General features: G+C 35.7%; 1 protein-coding gene across 9 annotated transcripts in view; it reads right to left on the bottom strand.

Moving 5' to 3' along the window:
* The window catches only part of B3GALT1 (beta-1,3-galactosyltransferase 1), a 403,097-nt gene that overhangs the window by 40,502 nt on the left and 350,546 nt on the right, over positions 1-12,049 (bottom strand). For 2 of the 9 annotated variants that reach the window (XM_039365435.1, XM_039365434.1), the window contains exon 1: positions 9,433-9,958. The exons of 6 other annotated variants lie outside the window; for them this stretch is intronic. The gene's annotated coding sequence lies outside the window, so the exon portion shown is untranslated. Of the gene's footprint in view, positions 1-9,432; positions 9,959-12,049 lie in introns of those variants that run through there. One more of the 9 variants, XM_039365437.1, reaches the window with a different exon arrangement.

A 12,049-nucleotide genomic window follows, 5' to 3' on the forward strand; every position in this document is an offset into this window, starting at 1 on the left:
GAAAGAGTCCAAAGACCACTAAAGGTAGCAAAGGACTCGTGTGGGAGAAATCTACCTAGTGGGGAGCCAGAAGAGGGAGGGCGAGACAACCTCTTGACTCCCAGAGAAGAAGACTCACAGCCTGAGAGACAGGAGGCCAACCAGTGTAATTAGCCTCTTATTTCTCTCTAAACAGCAATGCTCATATTTAGCTAAGTCTCTAGACTACACACATAACAACAAACCACCAAAATCCCCAGAAGTGGGGAGCTTTAATTTACTGGAAGTTAATTAATTTGGCCTAGAAATGCCTGGCAACTATCTGTCAAGGGTTTATTGAATTTACCTCATTTTATGGATTTATTGTCACGCCTTGGCTATTTACCGTGAAGGAATGGGAGAAAGGACTTTGGCTGATTTAGCTCAACTCCTATAATGAAATGCTGCTTCACCCCCAAATTTGCTTTGCTTTGATATGTTAGAGAAAGAGAGAGAGGGGGAGAGAGGGAGGGAGGGAGAGGGAGAGAGAGAGAGAGGGAGAGAGAGAGAGAAATTTTGAAGAATTTTGGTTTCTGTAGCTTCTGTGTCTAGGATCCAATCCATAACTCCCAAAGCGCTTGTGATAACCCTTTGTAAGATGGAAGTTGATTGAAGGAATTGGCCTTATAGCAAGAGAACGATAGTTCTAGGGTTCTAGTTCCCCACAGAAAAATCTTGGGCAGATGATTTTTCCATTGGCAGGCACTCCTAAGTGAATCAGGCTGGTAATAAAATCCAGAAGCTTTCATTTAAAGACAGGCTGTACACCTGGGGTCCTGCTCTAAATTTTTTTTTTTAATGTAAAAGAGACATTTTTATAGACAAGAAAGTATGAAAGAATCGCAAGCTGTAGATCATGGAACTAGAATGCTTTACTTTCAGTTTCAGAAAAAAAAGCCCACATTATATATTGAAAATAAACCAGACAAACAAGAACATAACCATTAATAATGCAATCCTAGCCATCTTTATTTCAAAAGTAGTTATACCATGCTCAGTAACGTTTTTTCTCCCAAGCAAATTTGCAACCCGAGTGCATATGTAGTATTTCTACACACATCTATAGCCTAGATCAATTGAGTTCAAGAATAAAATAAAGACATGGCATGGGGTACGTTTCAAAGTACAGGATGTTCTCAGATAGCTCCAGAGAAATTATCACTTGCCTCCCAAGGGATTTTATTATTCTAAGCATTTAGTTACATGTTGGCTAAAAGAAAAAAAATATCCGTTATGATAACTGAGATATCCAGATATGAGCTGACTCTGTGGATTTTGCCATTGCATACACCAGGGATAGGCAACCTCGGCTCTTTTATGACTCATGGACTTCAGCTCCCAGAATTCCTGAGTCAGCTGTCATAAAAGAGCCGAGGTTGCCTACCCCTGGCATACACCATTTAGTTTCCAAATGCATTGGAAAAATATTTTTTGTAAAGTTTAAACTGAACAGTCAGTTAAACAGGCAGTTAAGGGCGAAAGTTAAGGCAGCATTGGCACTTGACTGAGAGTAGCATGCTTACAAATGGGGAGAATTTGAAAAAAAAAATTGGGAAAGTCAAACATTTTGGTGGAGTAAAACTTATCCTTGTTTCTTCTTGGTTAGAATTAGATTGCAGTTGCCACTAACTGCTAGCAAATATGATCATCATTTATTCCTCTTCATAAACATAATCATCAATATTATCATAACTGTCACCACTGCTGCTCAGTAAAAGTTGTTCCTCCCACTAATGTCCTTTCCAGAAATATTCCTGCCATAAATATTAGAAAACATCATTCATAGTTAGCATATTTTAGTCACTAATGAGATTAATACTGTTCATGCTACTTTTTTTCTGCCATTATTGCCACTAATGGATCTTCGGCTGCTGAAATCTTGCTTGGCTCCTTGGAAAATCTCAAAATGTGTTTTAGGCAGGCCCGGATTCAGTGGGATTAAAGATCAAGAGGGAAGGAAGTGATGGTTGTGCTTGAGGGTGCATCTTGAAAATACACTGCTTCTCTGCAAAGGAGAATGGCATTGAAAAAAGTGATTTATCACCGTTTTCTACAGTTATGACCTTTGCAGCATCTCCAGGGTCACATGATCAATAATTCAGACGCTTGGCATCTGGTTCATATTTATGATCATTGCTGTGTCCCAGGGTCACGTGATCGCCTTTTGTGACCTTCTGACAAGCAAAGTCAATGGGGAAGTCAGATTCACTTAATAACCGGGTTACTAACTAATCAACTGCAGTGATTCATTTAATAACGGTGGCAAGAAAGATATTAACGCAGGGCAAAACTCACTTCTGTTGCTTATCAACAGAAATTTTGGGCTCAATTGTGGTTGTAAGTCAAGGACTACCTGTAGTTATAGTGATGGGATGCCTAGAGAAGCTCAATTTTTGCAGGGCCTCTCCAGGATTTTATCTAAAAAAAAAACCTGGATGAAAGTTGGATTAAACTCTCGGACTGAAAATTGCTTAATCTCAGTCACTGCTTTCCATAATATGGTTGATTGATGGGGGTTAGTTTAAACCTGGGTAAGGCTATTTAGGGCTTGATTTAATTTCCTCAGTGTTTGTTGGGTCATTTGATCCTTGTTTTTGGAATTCCTACAACCAACCCTTGCTGGCCCAGTTCAAGTGTGTCATAAGCATGGGCTCTGGAAGTAGGAATACATCCTTGAAGTAATAATTCAGCAAATGTATTTTTCTGTGAATATTTGTTTCTGGGGATGTCCAGAAGGACTGGATAGGAGCTACTGGCTTGTATCTTTTTGGCTCACTGTCATTTTGGGGCAAGTTCCAAAGATTTTGCTAATGCGACTAATTCTGCACTGCAAACCTGGTTTGTTTTCAACCGTTATCCCTTCTGAATCCATTTCTCAGAGTACCAAAATAGCAGAAATTTTCTTGTTCTTTTTTCCCTCTGAACTCTGTCTCCCTGTCTTAGCAAATAAATTACCTAGTTTGCTTCCTTTGGTCTGAATAATGTCATTGCTACAGAGAGGAGGTGGGTGGGTGGGAGACCACAGCTGCAAATCTGAGCTAATATATGTTTATTCTTTGGGAGATATTTCTCCTGTGAAACTTTGAAAAACACTTCCCTTTGATTCTGAACTGTAGCTCATGATATATGACTAGAGGTATTTTTAATCAGACTAGATCTATTTGTTTCTGCTCTCGCTTGCCCCCAGAATGCAATGAATCTACCAGTCCTAGATGTAATTTCTCTTCTTTTGGGAGGGCAATATTAAGGTAAAATAAAATCCTGTATTAACTCTCAACCTTCCATCTATTTTTTTATGTAATTGTCCCTTTCCTGTTTCATGTCCCTCTTCTGTCCAGTTTTAGATGAACTATTATTACTGAAATATGGTTGATAAGCACAGGCAAAGAGGCTGATATTGATATGTGTATACCACAAGCCTATTATGCAAGACTTGAGTGGTTATTCTAAATGTTAACCTAGTTGTTACCAAGAGTCTGAAGTGAACCATCCACAAGATTTCTTTCAAGAGTTTATCAAGAGTTTCCAAAATGTTTCCAAATTGGGTTTTCTTAGGGAAGATGGAAATCTTATTAAGCAAGTCAAGGATCAAAGACAAACCCATATTAAGAGAATTTATGGGGTATTAGTTGAAATGGACTCAGAAACGGAATTAATTAAAGATTGTATGATTAGATGGGCGCAGAATTTTGGTGTCCCAGTCTCATTGGACATTTGGGAAACCATTTGGGTGAGAAATGTCAAATTTACACAAGCACAGAACCTTAGGGAGAATTTTTATAAAATGTTTTATAGATGGCACCTTGATCCACAAAAAATGTCTCTTATGTACCCTGACGTGCAACCCAAATGTTGGAGATGTGGTTATAAGGATGCTTCCTATTATCATATTTGGTGGTCATGCAGAGAGATAAAAGCATTTTGGATCAAAATATGGTGGAATATCCAGAGAATTTTTAGAAGGAGGGTAAAATTTACTCCGCAATTATTTTTGTTAGGCATTGTTACAGATTGTGATACAAAGGAGGTTGTATTGATGTTAAATTTGATTACAGCCGCTAGGCTGTTAGTAGGACAATATTGGAAGAAGGAATCTTTGCCTACATTGCAGGAATGGTTTCTTAAAGTAGCTTATCTGGCGGAAATGGCAAAGATTTCGGCTTTCTTAAAGCAACAAACGCAAGAGAAGTTTCTTGCTGTTTGGGACAAATGGATAAAATTTATACAATTTAGATTGGGTATACAAAAATATCACATAGCTTTTTTATAAGTTTTATTTTTATATATATATATAGATATTTTTTATATATATATATAATATAAATTTTTTAATTTAATTTTTTATTTTTATTTCTTAATTTTTAATTAAGCCTATATTCTGCTCTGGGAAGCTCAGGGGGGGGGGAAGGGAGGGTTTTTGTGAGGGGTGGGGGATGGGGGGGGGTTTTTATATATGTAATGTTTAGTTTTTTTTGTATATGTTGTCTTTTGTTTTGTATTGTTTTTGTCTTTTTGTAAAATTTATAAAACTTTCAATAAAAAAAAAAAAAAAGAGTTTCCAAAATGTCTCCATTTGCTGCCTATTAAATCACTCTTTGTGTGAATTGCTTGGTACACAAATTTAAAGCATGAGTTGTTAAATGGTTGAGTGTATGTGCGTAGGTGTGTGTGTCTATGTGTATATAAAGACTTTTGTGTCTCTTAGCCTTTAACTGGCAAAACGGTGCATCATGTAGGGCAACAATTTTTGAATCAAGGTATCTGTAATGGATTAACTCACAGAATGACAGAACCCATTAATCCAGTGGAATGAAATTTGCCAAAATTGTGGCCACTTCAGTGCCACTGCGCCTTCCAACTACATTTCCCAGAAACCCATAGATTTCATATATGCAGATATCAATTTGTCCAGAGCTATCTGTCAGAAGCCATTGTCCAAAATAGGGCAGGGCTTAGACAGAAAGTAAATATTAGCAGAATTAATAATTACTAGGAATGTTCGTACATTCAGAATCTGTTTTACATTTTAAAGAACTCATTCATTAAGATTAATGCAACTCTCAAAGCAAAGGGACTTGTTTTTCAGTCTTTTTACCTCCTTGGAAATCTGAAAAAATTCAGGTTGTTTTAATGAATAACAGAGAGGTGCCGTGCTTGTGCCAGGGTTTGAAGCCCTTTCACCAGTTCATTTCTGAAGCATGAACAGCCTTATAATTACTGATGATTAATTGCCTGTAAACTAATTGATCTCTCCTCTGTTTATATCAATCAATCTCTCCTATACACACACACACATACAGAATGTGCAAATATTCACAAACACATTCCTCTTCCTGCTTCAGGGAAATAGCAATTAAAAAGAAAATACATTGGTGCTGGAGTAAGGGAACAGAATAGGCAGAGCAGGAATGGAAAAGGAAGAGAAAGGGAAAAGGAAACCAAACAGATATGAAGAAGGGGAAGGAATGATTGGTCAAGGAAAAGAAGGAAGAGAGGGAGGGAGGGAGGGAGGGAGGAAGGAAGGAATGAAGAAAAGAAGAAAGAAAAGGAAGGAAGGAAGGAAGGAAGGAAGGAAGGAAGGAAGGAAGGAAGGAAGGAAGGAAGGAGGAAAAGAGTTGGAAGCCCTGTTTAGGGTTGATGGAAAAAGTTTAAGATTGAGACAGCCCCTGGCCAAGGATACTTTTCAAAGATTTCCACAGGATTTGTATCTCCCGCTCATTTGCTTATTTTCAATAGTGCCTTCTTTTCTCAGCAAATGTACCACAGAATATTGGGGTGGGGGGGTCAGAGAAACTAAAATGGTTCACATCAGTGTCAGGATTATAGCATAACTGGAAATTCCAATGTTTATAAATTTTTGTATGCTCTTAAGGCAACAACAATATCAGTGAATGCAATACTGATATCAATATCAACAACAATCTGCACAAATTATAGTTAATGGAGGTTTAACAGAAGAGTTTAAAATTGAAAAGGGTACAAGACAGGGATGTCCCTTATCCCCATTGTTATTTGTTTTAACTATGGAGATATTACTTATTAAAATTCAAGAATCATCTAGAATTAAGGGAATAAAAATAAATAAGAATGATTATAAGCTGAGAGCTTTTCCGGATGATTTGGTTGTGACATTATCTCAACCGACAGATTCGGTTAGGGATTTGGTAGAAATTTTAACTCAGTATGGTAAGGTTTCTGGCTTTAAGGTAAATAATACTAAGACTAAAATATTACCGAAAAATATGTCTATGAAGGAAAAGAATATTTTGGCTAAATTAACAGGTTTTGAAATAGTGAGAAAGGTTAAATATTTAGGAGTATATATTACAGCTTCTAATGTTAAATTGTATAAAAATAATTATGAGACATTAGGGGCAAAAGTTCAAAAGGATTTAAATGATTGGAAAAAATTACAGTTATCTTTGCTGGGAAGAATCTCAGCAGTTAAAATGAATATTCTTCCAAAGTTTCTTTTTTTGTTTCAAATGATACCTATTTTGAAAAAAGATGTTAACGTGGAGGAATGGCAGAAGGAGATTAATAAGTTTATATGGGCGGGGAAGAAACCAAGAGTTAAGTTTAAGATTATACAAGATGTATGGGAAAGAGGAGGACTTAAGGCGCCTAATTTAAAACTGTATTATGATGCAGCGGCTTTAACGCTGATTAGTGATTGGCTTAATTTAACAAATAAAAATATCCTTTCTCTTGAGGGATGGGATTTAGTATATGGATGGCATGCTTATCTAATTTATGATAAAAAGTGGACCAGGTTTTTAAATCCAATATCTTGAGAAGCGCTTTGTTGCATGTCTGGAAGAAGTATTATTATAGGTTAAATTATAAAATTTCAATTTGGGGAATTCCTGGACACGCGACAGAGGGAATATCTAGGGGTGTGAATTTGGATAGGGTTTCTTATAAGGAATTACTTAGTTTGGTAGGGAAGGATTGGAAACTAAAGTCTTTAACTGAGCTGAAGCAAGAAAATATTGTATACTCTTGATTTCAGTATAATCAATTGTTAGGGAGGTGGACTCTAGATCAAAAGGTTGGAATTATTTAGAGGATGCGAATTTGGTAAAACAGATTAAATATCAAACTCGAGCCCAAATAAAGAGAATTTATAATGTTTTAATAGAATTAGATTCTGAAACGGAGTTAGTTAAAGATTGTATGGTTAAATGGGCTCAAAATATTCAAGAACCAATTTTATTGGATACATGGGAAATAATTTGGGTGAGAAATGTAAAATTTACTCAAGCGCAAAACTTAAGAGAAAATTTTTATAAAATGTTTTATAGATGGCATTTGGATCCCCAAAAGTTGTTCCGCATGTATCCTAATTTACAGCCCAAATGTTGGAGATGTGGAAGCTCAGATGCAACTTATTTTCATATTTGGTGGACTTGTAGAGATATAAAAGCTTTTTGGATTAAAATTTGGTGGAATATTCAAAAGATTTTTAAGAAAAAGATAAAGTTTATGCCACAATTATTTTTGTTGGGTATTACGGTTGATCTTGATGTTAAAGAAATTAATTTGATGTTGAATCTTATAACAGCTGCAAGATTATTGGTGGGGCAAAATTGGAAGAAAAATTCTTTGCCTACTATGGAAGAATGGATACTTAAGGTGTCTAACTTAGCAGGAATGGCAAAAATTTCTGCTTATTTGAAAGACCATTCACAAGAAAAATACATTTCGGTCTGGAGAAGATGGATTGATTATATTCAAAAGAAATATGAGACTGAAAAGTATTATCTTGCTTATGAGTAGACTTTAGTTTATTGTTAATAGTTTAATATGATTGAATTTATATTTTTAATTTGTTAATATTTGTTTTGAAAAAGGAGTTAAAGTATGTTATGGATTTGATTGTTAGTAGAGTTGGGTAATGTTATTTAGATTACGATTTTTATTTGTAACCCTGTAATCAGCTCTGGGAAGTGGGGGAGGAGGGAGGGGTGGGAGGGTTTTGGGTTATATATTATAAAAACTTTTAATAAAAAAAAAAGAAAGTGGTCCTTTGTAACATAAGAATAAATTATTCATTCCATCTGTCCCATTACTTTGTCTCCTGTTTCAGCTCTAACCTCTGGAAGTGATTGCTTTGTTTATCTTATTCCACTTTCAGTCTAATTTCAAAGCAATAAACAAGATGAGCATTCAAAATGATAAGGGCTATATTGTGGCCCTACATGTCTATCCACCCGACACTCAGTAGGACTAAACCTGAATACATATATAAATGCATAAATAATCAACCACAGTCTGCAGAGATATTAGAGACAAGAGAGACCAACAACTTAGCCATAAAGACTTGGAGGGACAAAAATCAGATTGCAACTTGTCTGGGAAGGGACAGAGAGATTCTCTCAGCCTTAGGAAGGAGGCGATGGCAAACTAAAACCTTCACAAGAAAACTGCTGGAAGTTCTCCATGCAAACTCTGAGTTGGACATGGAAGAAAAAAAAATCCCTTCTAGGTCAATATAATAAGTATATGATAAAATAGGCTTAGATTTGATTTCTAATCACATACTTTTCATGTTGTCTCTTGCAGCAAATTTAGTTCTGCTGCATTTTCGCTCATTTGGATAATATTATATTCCCACTAATTAGAAATTGATTGATGGGGGGGAATTTCTAGCCAGATAATCATTCATTTAAATGAAACCCACTCAGATATAATATATAGTAGAACAATCCAATCTATTATTTTTCCAGTAGGAAGTCTTCCAATTCTACAAGGTTAAAAATGTGTTTTAAACATGCTAATTGGCTAACTGCATTACATTAATTTATACATCTCCTCTCCAGGATGGAGGAAAGACTTAACATTTCCCAAATAATCCTATATTATGTTCATGTAACTTGATGTGACATTTATCCTCAGAGCACATGTTGTAAGTGACATTCACAGATTACAAGGGCAAGGTTATTGCAGGGAGAGAAAAATGCCCCTTACAGAAAACTCCAAGATACTAAAAAATATTTTTATAAAAGCCTCCATTTACTTAACAATATAAGTTTTAAGGCAGCACAACATAATTTCATTTTATTTGCATGAGAGTAAACTTACAAGTCTCAGTGAAAGCAAGTAAAAATATATGCCATGCAGCAGAATTCCAAATCATTCATCTGTTTGCCAAACACAGGTCCTTTTATCTAGTTCTAGTCAACTTTGATTTACAGTTTTGTATTCCCATCTTGGCTTTAGCCCCCTGCTACATGTCTCTCTGTTCCTCTTTAATAAAACTCAACAGGCGTTGCATTCCAGAGATTGGGAGAGACATAAGAATTCTAAGTTATAAAGCATGTGTACACTACTTTTGCTAAGCCCCATTTATCTACTAATAGGTAAGCAAGCAAAAACACCACCACGAACACATTTAGAATAAACAAGACTCACTGTAAAATGCCATTTTGCTCTTTTCAGCATTGGGAGCTTAACACGTTTGATGTCCTCACGGCAGTATAAATAACACAGAGAGTCACAATTTTGCATTCTTTTAGAGGCGACAACATGTGTAACATCCTCAAACTCCACATCCCTCTGGCATTCATGTTCTCATAGCATGAACAGCTGAGGCCAGAATTACTCTTGTATCAGTTGTTCTGTTTCCCATCTGAAACATTTTTGAAAAGTGTGTTTGATACCTACATGGAAAAATTACGTATATTTACCTGTAAGGCTCAAAGGGCCCATCTGTAAGGAAGAAGTATATATAATATATGATTAGAATGAAATAGAAAGGGTACACGAAAGGGATGATGATAAGCCTTCATACACACAGACACAAAGGCAGACACAAGGCAGGTAAGCACACCCCATCTCAGCACACATTCTATATTTTATGATGTTACAGTTGGCAATCATATAATTAGATCTCAACAGATAGATTTATTAAATGATAATTTACTAGATACTTCTTACAACTCTGCAGGCTTTTCAACTTTCATAAGTGAACAACTGAAAATATGATGTTCTAAAAGCAGTTATATTTAGATATACTTCCTGTGCCAAACTCAGAGCATGTCATTGTTAGAAATAAGATACTAAGATACATACAGAGGTACTATATCAATGACATGTTGGCCAGTAAATCATTCAATTCTCTCCGTACTTACTTGAAGGTCACTCACACTGAACAAACTACAACTTGTCATTAGTACAAATTCCCTGGAGGTCACTATCTTTTTGTCTGGCACTAACTAGAAAGCAACCGAAGTAAACCTTCTTGCATTCCATAGCATAACAAGGGAGAATATTAAAATAATACATTCCTAAAATAAAATTTAAAAGAGGCAGGCTCTTTAGCTCCCAGATTTGCAACATGTTATGGAATCAAGATGGGAAACTTTTCAAAAATGTCTAAAACTGAAGAAAGAAAACATTCTATTTTTCAGTTTGTGGACCCTAAATCAGTATCTATATTCTTTTTCCTGTGAATAATTTATCATCATAATTTCACATTACATCAGAATATTTTACTACATGAATGCAAAGCTTCAGAAGAGGCAATCATTAAACATTCTGTATGTTGATGATGTGTGTGGCTTTTTAAAATCATACTTTAAGCAAACACAGCTATTTTCAGACAGATATGAATATGTTCAAACTAAGCTTTCCAAAATTTTTCAGAATCCCTTGCAAAAACATTAAAACCTGAAAAAATCTTAGGAAAGAATCCTGAAATATCCTGAAATAGCCATTAAATGAGCTTTGGTGCTTTCATTCAAAATCTCCCAAAGTTCATAAACATTGGAAAGATTTCAACCATTTAAATTTTGCTTAAATTGTTATCCTACATTAAGATGGGAAGGCAGCATTTAGAATTATGATGGACACTATGGTACCTGTCAGTCCTCTGTTTCTGACCCCAAGATAGATCTCTTATCCCAACATATCAACAATTATAAATTCAAACTATACAAACATTTCACATAGAGTCACACATCCATCCATCCATCCATCCATCCATCCATCCATCCATCCATCCGTTTAGTTAAAAAATCCTTAGGCACTGAAGCTTAAGGGTTCAAACAGTCTTGTGCTAGAATGATAATGTTATGCAAAGTAGTAGAGCTAAAGTCAATTTCTCATTTGAAACAGAGTGAGCTGCTGGGAGAAGACTTTTCCCTTTTGCTTTTGTGGAACACAATAAGAATGTTCAGCATGTGCATTATAAATATTCTAAATAAAGCTGTTCTTAAAATGTTATGTTAAATTAGATTTGTTTGAATTGAGTGTGAATTCATTATGTTCCCTGCAAGACTTCAGTTTACTCTGTGGTAATAAAGCTGAGAAATAATTGAACTAGGCTGGTATTAAATACAAGAAAAGTCAACTCACATTTTAAGTAAAAAATCCAGATGCTAAGAGGGAATGTTGATAATTGGAAGTGTGGAGAACGGAAGGAACAAGAAGGTCACCACACAAAGCAATTTTTAGTTCAATATATTTTGCGAAATATTTTTCTATTCCAATGCTTCAAATGGCTTTCTCTAATGGTCAATTGCTCCATTCACTGAAATGGAAAGAGCCTTAGATACAGAATGGGTATTGATGATAAAACAATTCCCATGGCCTGTAAATCAGCAACTGGTAAGTTGATAATGTTGTTCTGTTGTGCGATCAGGAGAGCTGAAATTATAGTAGAAATATAGAAATCATGGCTACCATGCTATCAAGTGGAAGTACAGTAGAAATGTCCTTGTTAAATCATTGCTGGGCCATCTGATCAGCCTCACACGTCCCCTCAATGACCTACTCACTATCCATTCAACAATGTCCTCTTTCCTCTATCCATGTATCTCCCCTATGCATGCATCTTGTTACTTTGCATTCCCCTTCCCTCACTCTTCAGGTTCACTATGAAATGGTGATCAGCACTCAGGTAAATTAAGTTCTTGATGGGCAGATACTATATTTCAGTTCCTCAAATTAGACAAATACAGTACTCATATGAGGATGGACTTGACACTATTCGAATGGAGGCAATCCATACAACTTCAGGACCAGTTAA

This window comes from Crotalus tigris, unplaced genomic scaffold (genome assembly GCF_016545835.1).
Source record: "Crotalus tigris isolate CLP2741 ecotype Arizona unplaced genomic scaffold, ASM1654583v1 scf7180000020074.1721668, whole genome shotgun sequence".
Taxonomy (NCBI): Eukaryota; Metazoa; Chordata; class Lepidosauria; order Squamata; family Viperidae; genus Crotalus; species Crotalus tigris.